A 12152-nucleotide genomic window follows, 5' to 3' on the forward strand; every position below is an offset into this window, starting at 1 on the left:
ATGAGGTCTGTGAGGACAGCACAGAGAGAGGCATGGTCAAGAACCAACCAGGCTGGAACAAGAATTTTTATAAGCTGAGATCAATGCAGAGTAGCTTTATGGTGAAAAGGTTACCTTGGGAGGTAGCCAAGGTCTGCAATAGCAAATGAGCAGAATTTATATGTAGGAGTGCTCAGCCAGAAGCAGCTAAGGAAAGTACAGGCTTTTGTAGGCTTCTTTTTCCTCTTTCCTTTCTTTCTCTCATTTTCTTTTCTTTTCATACAAAAGTGTGAAGGACCAATGGCAAATTAGATTGGCTCCAGTCCCTCACTTCCAGTTCAGGACTGGCACATAAAGATGCATGAGGGGAAGGAGAAAGTAGCAACCAAAATGCAGAAGGAAAAAGGCCAAAAATACAAACACTACCAACACTACCTAATAATCATCCTAGGGCTGAAAGAGTTCCAGAAATCCATCTATCTTAGCTACCTGCAAGTACAGCAAGGCTATCCATTCACTAGACCCATCCAATCTGATCAAATGCAGCAGTCCAGGATACAGAACAGCACAGGGTGAGAAAAGCTACGCTAGGGAAGCTAGCTGCAGGGCAAGTGGTCCAGATGACTGAAGAATATAGTCATGGCCTAAGCTATATCACAATTTTTAATGTGTAAAATTATTTCTCACTCCCCCCCCATGTAAATCAGAGTGGCATATAGCAAAACTCTGTAAAATATACACAAACAATAGAACACAGTATAATCTGTTCCCTCCTGACAGCTCTGCTAGCTGCAGCCTCGAAACAGCATCCCAAAGCAGCTAAACATGATAGTGCACGCAAATAAGGCAATAAATTTCAATTGCTAGTGCAACTAAGAAATAAACCAATTTTCCTTACTGTAAAAGGAAGACATTCACAGTTTGGGGTTGCGGGAGAGAGATCTGCCTAATTTTGGAGCCACGATTACTATTGGTTATTACTTCACTACCTGGTCCATAGGCGCCAACACTTAGGAGCTTGGGGGGGCTTCACGCACCCCCCCCATAAATTATATGAGGGGGCCGGGGCCTCCCCAAAGTTGATGGGCACTGCCATTCAAATGGTGTGCGTGCACTGTGTCTTGAGATCAATTATCTGGGGTGGGGCTTACATCCCTCCCTCAATATTCCAGTTGGCATCCCTGACCCAAACCTTACCCAACAGCAGACTAGGGTATTTACCTAATCTTATCTAGAGAAAGAGTGTCTTCCAAAAATAAAATATGGCAACAACTTGAGATCATGCCCAAAGAGCATGCATGCAAGCCCAACCCACTCATCACCTGATCTTTGCTTGTGGTAGGAATAGGAAGGGGCAGCACCAAAAGGACTACAAGCAAAAATCCAAAAACCTCAAAATGATGCTCAAAAATAAATAAATTTATTAGAAAATATGTGCTTGTGTGATTTGGTGTGCCACATTCTTCAGAGGCAAATAAATTGTTATTCATTCAAAGCATGCTGCCTCAGACCTAAAAAAGACAAGATGCCAAAATGAATTTGACATATACTTCTGCATAAACTTCTCAAGTTCAAGAAGCATTTTGAATCTTTTGCCTTGCCGGGGGGGGGGGGGCCTTGCAGGCCCTGGTATCCCATAAAATGATTGTTTGTTTGTGTTTGTTTGTTTAAAAGCAAAACTTAAATCATATACCCAGAAAACACTCCCTCCCTGACCTTCTGGCCTACAAGTGAAGCATCATCAATAGCCATAATTCTTTGCACCGATTTCTCTAAATCATTTTATTACTAAGAGTTAATTGCAGGAAACAACTACAAGCTTATTTTAATTTAGTGCCAAACTGGCTTCCACTGAATCAGCTGTGCTTCATCACTGGAAAGCTGGCAAACTTATTTGTGTATTTCTTTATGGAAACACATTAAGGTAAAGTTGGCCTCTTGCCTTGGTAATAAGCTATATCCATTTTTAAAAGCTTTCAAGGAACTAACACAGGGCAGTAAAATATATTGAATCACTCGTTTGATCATGAGACACATACCAGTATTGTTTTGCTAGCTCTGACAAATTGCCATACTACTGTAAACCACTTTGGGTTGTTGTTGTTTTTTACAATCAAGAATTGTATATTTCTAAATAAATAAATTAAAAGTTCAGGTGTCATAAAGGAAATATATCGATATGCTCACCCCATTTCTCCAGGTGGAACAATATTAGTGGAATGTGGTTTCTTTTGAAATGAGGCAATTGGAGGCTTATGGCATATTGTAATATTTTAAGATTATTTAAAATAAACAATTTGAGATGGCAAAGCATGCAGTTTAAACACTCCAACAGCAAACACCACTGACCCACAACAGGTATGCAGAGGAAGGCAGCAAGCACCCTAAAACGTTTACACAGCCTGAGCTCAGCCCTCTCTTATAGCTCTCCTAGTCTCTTACTCCATGTCTCAAAACTGCAGTTTATATATTTCTTCTTTTCACACACAGACATAGATTACATCACCCTTAGCTGGGGTGTGGGGGAAGGTAAGCCACATATCCCCTTCTCCATTTTTTTTTATTTTTTTTTTTTAAGTTCTTGATGTAGGACTACTTTGCAAACTTCAAACCATTAGCTGCCATTGGGAGACATCACTTAAATGTTCACAGCTGTTGAATGTCAAATCCCAGATTCTGGCCAGGTATGGCCTTAAAGCAAAGCGACCGCTATTGCCCTGCCCAAAAAAATCCAATAACAAGTCCAATAGGTTACATAGGTTTAAAATTATTGAATTGTTGGATTACCAGTATCAATTAATTTAATGCCACCTTGCAGCTAAAGCAGTTGGACCTTTGAGATACTGTTCTGTAGGACTTAACTCCAGCAATATCTTTGAAATAATTCAGAGAGTCTGTTTTATTAATAAATCACAGATTTATATATAGAGTGTGTGTGTGTGTGTGTGTGTGTGTAACACATATACACACTTTAGTACTGTAACTGGATATTCTTCATAATAATATAATGTTTTGGTATCATGAAGTTGTCCACATCAGTTATGATAACTGTAAAAGACCAACTTTTCTATGGCTTTTACCCTTCGTCAAAATCACAAAGCTTTTCCTCTGACTCTTCTAGAATATCTAATTCTCAATTCAATATAAAAAAGCCTATCTCCAACTAGAATCTAGGTCCTGGATGCTTGCAGAACAATTGCTTTGTTGCACTAAAACTGTAATTTCTTGGAAATGCATGTGCAGAACTAATTGAGTAAAGAAAATGCTTTTGCTAATCAAGTTTGCAAACATTATTTTTAAAGAATAGCAAGTAAAGAGTAAGGCATAAAACGTGCTGTCATCAAATATAGATGTGACGCCAAATAGATTACTATTATGTTGCTAACATTAGCAGAATGTCCCAAAATCAAAAGAGTGTGCCATGGCTCTTTAAAGTGTAGGCAAACTTTCTTCATAATGTTGACTTTTATTTCTCACATGCCAACCAAAGACTGTCTGCATCGGTGCTTGTGTCTTTGGAATGTGTATGTGTCAGAGTCACCCGTGGTCCCAGCTCACAAGAGACCAAAGTCCAGTCCGGCTTATGTACAAAAGCTTTTATTGAAGAACATTCTTAGCTTCACATCCGAGCTCCGTGACTCTACGTCTGTTACGCTTAGACCGCTGAAGTCCCCTCTGAGTCAGTCCCGCCTCTACACCAGTTTAAGAGGCTTGTACTGGTCCACCTTTTCCTCTCTTTCCTTTTCCGCAGGGTCTTTCTGCCCCCCTGTGTTCTCTCCCTTCGGGACTCCCCAGAAGCTGAATCCTCTGGCGCCTCCTCCCCCCTCCTTCGGGCTTTGGGACCAGGCTCCTCCCCAGGACTCTCTTCACTTCCGCGCGCCTCCCATTTTGAACTTGGCGCGCGTACGTTGCTCCTGACCTTCCCTTCGACAGTTACACTGCTCTCGATACTACTTTCCTCCCCTTCCGGCAGGACGTCTTGCCCTGATCTCCTTCCCCTCTCTGCTTCCTGTTCTGCTCCTTCTGACACACTGGTCACTCCACCCCCTTCACTCCGTTCCGGCGGAGCAGCCGGTCCCGATCCCCAACTCCCACTGGGGGTTCCCCCTTCGTTTCCCTGCTCCTGACTGCTTCCCCCTCTAGCTCCCCTTGGCTTGACCAGAGGGGCTCCCTTTTGGGAGTCCTCCGATTCACTGGACGGACTCATGGACAATCTTGGGTCATTGTCGTCCTCTTCCTCGTCACCCTGGAATCCTTCCCCCTCGCTCTCTGTCTCCTCCCTCATCTGCGCCTCTCTCCCTGAACCCCTGACAGTATGCATAATAAAAATCATATTATCCCAGAACTGCAGTGAAGTTACATCAGAGTCACTTGCAGCTAACCCAGCACAAATGCTTAGGAGCAGGCTCACTTTACAAGGTAAATAAAAAGCAATGATTTCCCATTCCTGAATATAGTAAAGCAAACAGTCAGCCAAAAGACCACTAAATAAATCTGCAAAAAACACACCCAACAGCAGCACACACATTAAATAGGAAAGGGGGGCTGTCAGAACAATTAACAAGCTTTTGATGAAGTCACCAAGAAAGGAAGACAGGCGAAGAGTGCCTGAAACCAGCATTTAGAATGACAGTTGCTAATATGCTAAGCAGTTCTTGTTTGCAGGTACTCGTAGCATGAGATATACTTCATTAACAGTTGACCTTTACACAAACACAAAAACTCAAAACACATTGAGAAGTTTCAATCACTGCTGCTTCTGCTTGTTAAACAGAATTTCCATTGATACAGCTTGAATGGAAAAAAAACCTTTAAAATTCAAATTAATTTCTTATCTTGTATAATATTCCATTCCATTCCATCGGACATCAGGAATCACAAGACAGAGAAACCAGTAGGAGAACATTTCAATCTCCCAGGACATTCTATACAAGATCTCAAAGTAGCTGTTTTACTACAAAGGAATTTCAGAAATAGACTGGAAAGAGAAGCTGCTGAATTACAACTTATCACCAAACTCAAAACCATGGAGAAACCTGGTCTGAACAAAGACCTTGGATTCTTATCTCATTATACATGACAAAGCCATTTTTCACCTTTTCACCCCTTGCTTTTTCCTGTAAGACCTATTGCAGTCGTTAAGAGTCGTCAACAGGCTCATCACAGCTATCTGCCAATCACCCATTCCCACCACCCTTCTGAGTAATACCCCTCCCCACCTTCTCACTATATAGAAGGGTCTGGAAACTTCTGTTTCAGTGTATCTGAAGAAGTGTGCATGCACACGAAAGCTCATACCAAGAACTGACTTAGTTGGTCTTTAAGGTGCTACTGGAAGGAATTTGTTTTGTTTTGAATATTCCATTGATTATTTCAGACCATTTTAATGAATGGTGTAATGGGGGGAATGCCAAATTTAACTTGCTGTAACATTAAACATAAAAGAAATGGACATCTATTATTTATTCATAAATCTTCTGAATGACAATGACAATTGGGTCCGAGAATACCCAAATATAGTAAGAAAATATCCCATATTGGTCAATAGAAGCAGATGATATATTTGATTAACAAGAGTACATAACAAATATATTTGATTTCTATTAGCTACCTAATTTAAGTGTAATCTGTATACCTTTGATTCTCCAATTCTGTATTTTGATCCCTAACGTTCTCTTTCTTCCAGTCATCAGAAAAAAATACACTTGTAGTTTACAAACTTTGAATAACCAGCATACATACTCATGTGATTGTGATTATATTTTACTTATACATCAATTGTGCTTTTCGAAGTCAAGGTTTTCCCTATGATGATTTATTTGAACGAAAATATATTGAGCGCATAACACTTTTCTTCAGCATCAGTAATGAATGCCTGTTCTGTCCTTTTTCATCTACTGCAAATCCCATAGCCTTCTTAAACATCCTTATTTGTTCAGATATTGTTACTGTGTGGAAACTGCTTCCCTAGCTGTGTGTGTACAAAAGCAGGATCTTTCAACATGTTATTGTCAATGCAAGTCAAAGTCAAATCTCATTTGTAAAAATAATAATAATAGTTTGCCAATGGGTTACGAGTAAGGGGGAAGTGCTTTGTTTCTTTATCTTCTTTCTGCGATGTTCTAGTGGATGGCTTTGTCCATATAACTGAGAAACCCAGCAAGAAGCATAAGCCACTGTATCAAGAACTCCAGACTGTTGCCTTAAAAAGCATTTTAGGTATACTAAGGTGGTCAAGGTTTAATGCTGTATTCTGCTAAATTGCAATCCTATGCACATTTACCTGGGAGCAAGGCCTACTTTAATGCAATAGAAGTTGCTTTCTAGTAAAAATATGAAGAGGGCTACAAAACTCCCCAAACATTTCCTTAATGTTTAGATGTGCTCACCATCAGTAACAATCCTCTATAAATCTAATTATTTCAGGTACTTCTACGCATGCAACCTAGAAGGGGTCAATGACCCTGTTTGCTAAAGCCCAATACAATAACAGCAAAAACTACTCTTGGACTCTAAATTGTTTTTAATGGAAAATGTGTGTGTTCCATAATTCTTCTCTGTTATAATTATATGTTCCTATTCAATTATCAAGAAATGTTGATACCAAGGTCATAAGCATAACATAGACAACAGCACTTACAGGGCAATCCTAAGCAGCAGTCATGCACAGCTGCAGTGACAGAGCCAGGAACACATTACTGCTGGTCCCCAAACACCTCTCCAGGTAGGGACTCAAATCCCCATATACTGCTCACAACTGCTGTTTTACATCACAATGCACCAGGACAGCTCACACAGCACAGCCCTCCCCCCCAGCCTTGGAGCAGGATATTTGCAGTGCATACCAAAACCCTGCCTAAGGCAAGGGTTCAAAAAGTGGAAGGGAAGGATCAGGATTCATAATACAGGGTAGTGGCAGAGACTGAAAGTGACAGCAACAACCTCCAGTGGCAATGTATACAGGGGACAAAGTTAGGAAGCAGGAGGTGAGAGTTTGGCACCACTCACTTTTAGCAAGCCTGACAATAACATCAGCAGAAACCATGAGAGGGGCAACTGTCAGGAAACTCCTAATAATAATAATAATAATAATAATAATAATAATAATAATTTTTACCCCGCCCATCTGGCTGGGTTTCCCCAGCCACTCTGGGCGGCTTACAGCACATAAAAAAAAGTAAAACATTAGACATTAAAAATTTCCCAATACAGGGTTGCCTTCAGATGTCTTCTAAAAGTCAATAATTGTTTATTTCCTTGACATCTGATTGGAGGGCATTTTACAGAGTGGGCGCCACTACTGAGAGGGCCCTCTGCCTCAAACTCACACTGTAAACGACACAGGGCAGTTCCCTACCACTCAGCCACAGGAAACAGATACATCACAGGGCATTTGCCTCTTCTCTTACCCACAATCTGCACACCAAGTCATCTATACCAGGAGCACCAGACTGCAGAAGCCCTTGCCAGGTGGAGCAACTCAGATCTTACATTCAGGAAGTATACAGCCCCCACACTAGGAAAGGTGGGACTGTACACCTTTCCACTTAAACCAATCAGGAAGGGCACCACCGGGTCTGTAGGCTGCTCCCTACATGAGCCAACCGGTGCTTTATTATGACATCACACCTCATTGTTCTACCCTCACCACACCATGTCAGATGACTGCCTCATGTACCCTGGCATTAGCTCTCATCCCACTTGTGGATCCTGAAAAGTCAGCCTTATCTCGGGAGTTTCATCCCAATCGGGTCAGCTGGAGCCAAGTCCCAGAAACAGCAGCAAAACAAAGCATATAGCAGTGTGAAATATTTTATTGAATATCTTCTGGGATGAAGGAGACCCCGAAAGGAAATGACACACATCTGGGGTTGCCAACCAGTCACTCCAGTAGGTGCTTTGCAGGGTGGGAGGTGTAGCGTCCTGTATGACACCAGCTCCACATCAAAAATGCCTTCATGTGTTGTATAACTACCATGGAGCTTGCCAGGGCACAGTAGCCTGCCTACAGGGAGCAGAAGGAGGAGTAGGAAGTATCCTGGCCACTAGTGCTGGTCAATGGTTGTGCCTCATGATATGCATAGAGTTGGTTGTAAGATGGTTCCCCTACTTGTGGCAAAGGGAGACACTGTGAAAGAATGACATGCGCTACAGCCTAAATCTGTGCCACCCCAACCCTCCCATGACACTGTTCATTTTAGGCATTCTACCAGCGTATTTGTAGTGTTGTGTCAGTGTAGCCACCACAGTGATGGCATCTCCCTCATTCCACCAGTTCCTGACAAACCCTGTAGCCCCTCAACAGGCAGAACTCATGGACAGAACTGTGGCCCTAGTATGGAATAATTAGACAAGTCACTTCCTGGCAGTTAATAGAAGCAGGTATCTTCCTGGGTGCAAAAACCAAAATTTCTTCCCAATATCTGGAAGAGCATTTTCAAAGGAAGAGTAAGGATGGAAAGCAACACAAGACAGGTTATGCATCTTTAAGCCTTGCAATTAAGTTAAAGATAAGCACATGCTGAAATCTCTCCCATAATTAATGGACTTAAAGGGGCTCAGCTTTGGCCTTACACCCCTATTTCTGTAGAAATCAAGAGTTATTGGCTCCAACAGCCAATTTGGAAAAGGAATATATGTAAGCTTTTTAATGCACATGCAGCATTTTCATCAATATAATTCCCTTAGGCATGGTTGTATTCCCTAGGATATACTTAACAGCACAGCCACATTTTAAAGCATTTTGCTTCATTTTTTGTTCCAATTTGGTTACATTAATTTAAAAATACAGCTCAGCACAACGGCACTGATCATTTTAACTAATTTGCTTAAGACAAGTTAACTTTGACCAGATGGCATTTTCTTGCATAACTGCAATGTGCTGTCCTCACGTTAATGTTATAGTAACACATGCTCTTTCCTGTGATTTTGAAAGGTGCTGCTGTATATACTAGCAGAAATAATGCAGTCACAATATTGCGTGTATAATATTGTGCACTACGGTTTCCAAAATCTATTGGAAGTTACTGCAGAGCAAAACATTGTGTTGCTTTCTAATAAGAAATAATAGGAGCAATTATTTGTGATCAGATAATGATGTTTTAATAAATCTGCCAAGTTATTTGAGCAGCTGGCCACCAATCCAAACTAAATAAATCTGATTAGTGTTTTAATGTAAATAAATGAAATGAGCAGAAAGGGACAATGGTTTCAAGCAGTTGACACTGCTTGGGGCTTTTTTCATATATATTTTTTTAAAAAGATGATTTCAGGTATGATGGAACTGTGATTTCCAGACTGTTGCAAATTCACCTTTTTAGTGACGTCAAACACAGACATAAAACCAACTTTTACTACGCCCTCAAGAGAAGTTTATCTTTGGCACAGAGCAAGTAATACACACCCATATACACAGACACCTTTGGTTGATTCAGCAGCATAGAAGAAAGGCCATCATAAATTATTTTTCAAACAAACCCCAAACCCGCGTACAATAGCTAGTAACACAATAACTTATTCAAAGCAATGTACCAACATATTGACTTCTAGGCTAGCAGAGAGGGATCAGCTGAAGGGTACAAGCCTAGAGAGCAATCCCTGTTGATCTCTATGGGACTTACTTCCCACTAAACATGCATATCTTGGGGCTTCACATCATTTAAAGCAATAGCAGCCTTTCCCATTTCGTTCATCCTCCCTGCTTGCTCCATCTTCCTCTGCCTGCCCCCTTTCCCTTAACACGGTCTCTTCACTTCATGCCAAGCCAGTTGTGTGCCATTCGGCCCCTAGCGTTGGAATTACCTGCAAAGGCAGTTAAGGGGCAGCACAAACGCCACACTGGAGCCCAACCTCCGGCAGCCAAGGGAGGGAGAGAGAGAGAGAGAGCTGATCTTCAAGAATACCGTATTTTTCGCTCTATAACACGCACCAGACCATAACACGCACGTAGTTTTTAGAGGAGGAAAACAAGAAAAAAAAAATTCTAAACAAAACAGTGGATGTATGATTTTTGTGGTTCATGCTGTGGCCACAGACATGTGATCTGACAGTGAGTTTGGAGTAGCCCAATGCAAAAATCCTGAGGATCCATGTGGATCCATGCTTTGTAACCACGGAGGAGGGAAGGAAGGGGAACCATGGATCCTCTGCTCACGACTGCAGCAGATCCCCCCGCCACCCACAGGCATTCGCTCCATAACACGCACAGACATTTCCCCTTACTTTCTAGGAGGAAAAAAGTGAGTGTTATGGTGCAAAAAATACAGTATATATATATCCCAAGGAATCCCAGCCCTGTTTTCCCTCTAAGCCACCCTGGCGCTCTCCTAACGTCAAAGTCAGCCGGGATCTGCCTTCCCCGCATGACCCAGCTGGGAAATTGTGGGCATATATATTAGCAGCGTGTGTCCAAGCGAGCAATCGCCTCCAGAGCAGCAGCACCAGACACATTCTCCCTTCCCCTGCTGCAGCAGCAGGCACTGCGATAAAGGAAACCAGCAAAAAAAAGAAGAGGTGGACAATTATCAGTCCTCGCAGAACGCCAGAGAGAGAGAGATGCACCAAAATGGAAGCTGGAGGGCAACTTCCCCCCTCGATTCTGCCCACCCACCTACCGACCCCCACCCCCATCTCAGGCAGGACCCCCCCCCCAAAAAATGACATTCCCCAGAGCCAGTGGCGTAGTGTGGGGGGTGCAGGGGGGGGGCCGGCCGCACTGGGCACAACATCTAGGGGTTAGGGTTAGGGGGCGCAAATCCACGGGTTAGGGGGCGCAAATCCACGGGTTAGGGGGCGCAAATCCACGGGTTAGGGGTGCAAATCCACGGGTTAGGGGGCGCAAATCCACAGGTTAGGGGGCGCAAATTCACAGGTTAGGGGGCGCAAAATCACAGGTTAGGGGGCGCAAATCCACAGGTTAGGGGGCGCAAATCCACGGGTTAGGGTGCAAATTCACGGGTTAGGGGTGCAAATTCACGGGTTAGGGGGCGCAAATTCACGGGTTAGGGGGCGCAAATTCACGGGTTAGGGGGCGCAAATTCACAGGTTAGGGGGCGCAAATTCACAGGTTAGGGGGCGCAAATTCACAGGTTAGGGGGCGCAAATTCACGGGTTAGGGGGCGCAAATTCACGGGTTAGGGGGTGCAAATCCACGGGTTAGGGGGCGCAAATTACTTGCCTTGCCCCGGGTGCTGACAACCCACGCTACGCCACTGCCCAGAGCCGAAGGCGGGTCCACAAGTCCTTCAAACCGCGTCTCCCCCCCCCCACCCCGCCCCGCCCCGCCTGCATAGGTCGTCAGGGTGCGGGACACCTTGAGGCGCCGGTTCTTTTTCGCGCCCAGAAGGAGAAGGAAGGAAGGAAGGAAGCCCACCTTCAGGCTGGGCAGCTGCGGCTCCCCGATATCCCGGCCCCGCAGAGGCGGCGTCGGCCAGCTATGAGGCGCGAGTCTGCCGGGCGCGAGGCGGGCGTCCCATGAGGAGACCGGTCCGTCGAGAAAGAGAGCGGCGGCGCTGCTGCTGCTGCTTCCTCGGCGGCTGTCGCGGGAGAGGGACGGCTCTCCACCTTCGCCGGCTCGCTCTCCCGACAGGGGCTCCTCCTTCTCCTCAGAGAAAGCGGACGGGGCGGCCGCGGCGGAGCCAAAGCGTCGGGTCGTAACGGCGGCGACAGCGGCCGAGCCGTTCCCGCCCTCGTTGCCCTCTCCGGGCGGCTGCGCTGCCTCCCGCCGCCGCCGACACCTGGCCGGGACGCCAGGCGGCCAATCAGAGGGAAGCGGCGGCTCCTGAGGGGGGAGGAGGAGGAGGAGGAGGAGAGGCTGAGGCGGGCGGTTAAGGGAGCGCGCGCCGCGCTCGCGCTTTCCGGATCTCGCCAACGAACTGCTCTCGCCTCGCCGTTGGGGTGGGGTGGAAGGCGCGCGCGCGCGCGCACACCGCTTCCCGCTGCGAATGCCCGGCCGTGGCGCGCGCGCCCACGTTGCAGCAGTTGGGGCGGGGGGGGTGGAGTTTCGTCAAAGGAGCGGCGGGAAGGGAGGCGGCTGCTGCCCCTCAGGAGAAATCAGCAGCCAGGGAGGGGCTTTTAAGTTAAAGCACAAGGCGGACACCCCCCTCCCCCCCCAAAAAAAGTCTTGGAATGTCTATAGCATAGAGGAGAGGGCTCTTGAGCATGGGCAAAGTGCA

At 45.0% G+C, this 12152-nt stretch overlaps 1 protein-coding gene across 7 annotated transcripts in view; it reads right to left on the reverse strand.

Annotated features, from left to right (window-relative positions):
- MYRIP (myosin VIIA and Rab interacting protein) overlaps positions 1-11774 on the reverse strand; it is a 155912-nt gene extending 144138 nt beyond the window's left edge. For 2 of the 7 annotated variants that reach the window (XM_081882016.1, XM_081882011.1), the window contains exon 1: positions 7389-7559. The gene's annotated coding sequence lies outside the window, so the exon portion shown is untranslated. Of the gene's footprint in view, positions 1-6619; positions 6682-7336; positions 7561-11350 lie in introns of those variants that run through there. The other 5 variants (XM_081882012.1, XM_081882015.1, XM_081882013.1 and 2 more) reach the window with 5 other exon arrangements.
- Positions 11775-12152: the final 378 nt, after the last annotated feature.

The sequence above is a fragment of the Podarcis erhardii genome (genome assembly GCF_964252035.2).
Source record: "Podarcis erhardii genome assembly, chromosome: 12".
Lineage (NCBI taxonomy): Eukaryota > Metazoa > Chordata > Lepidosauria > Squamata > Lacertidae > Podarcis > Podarcis erhardii.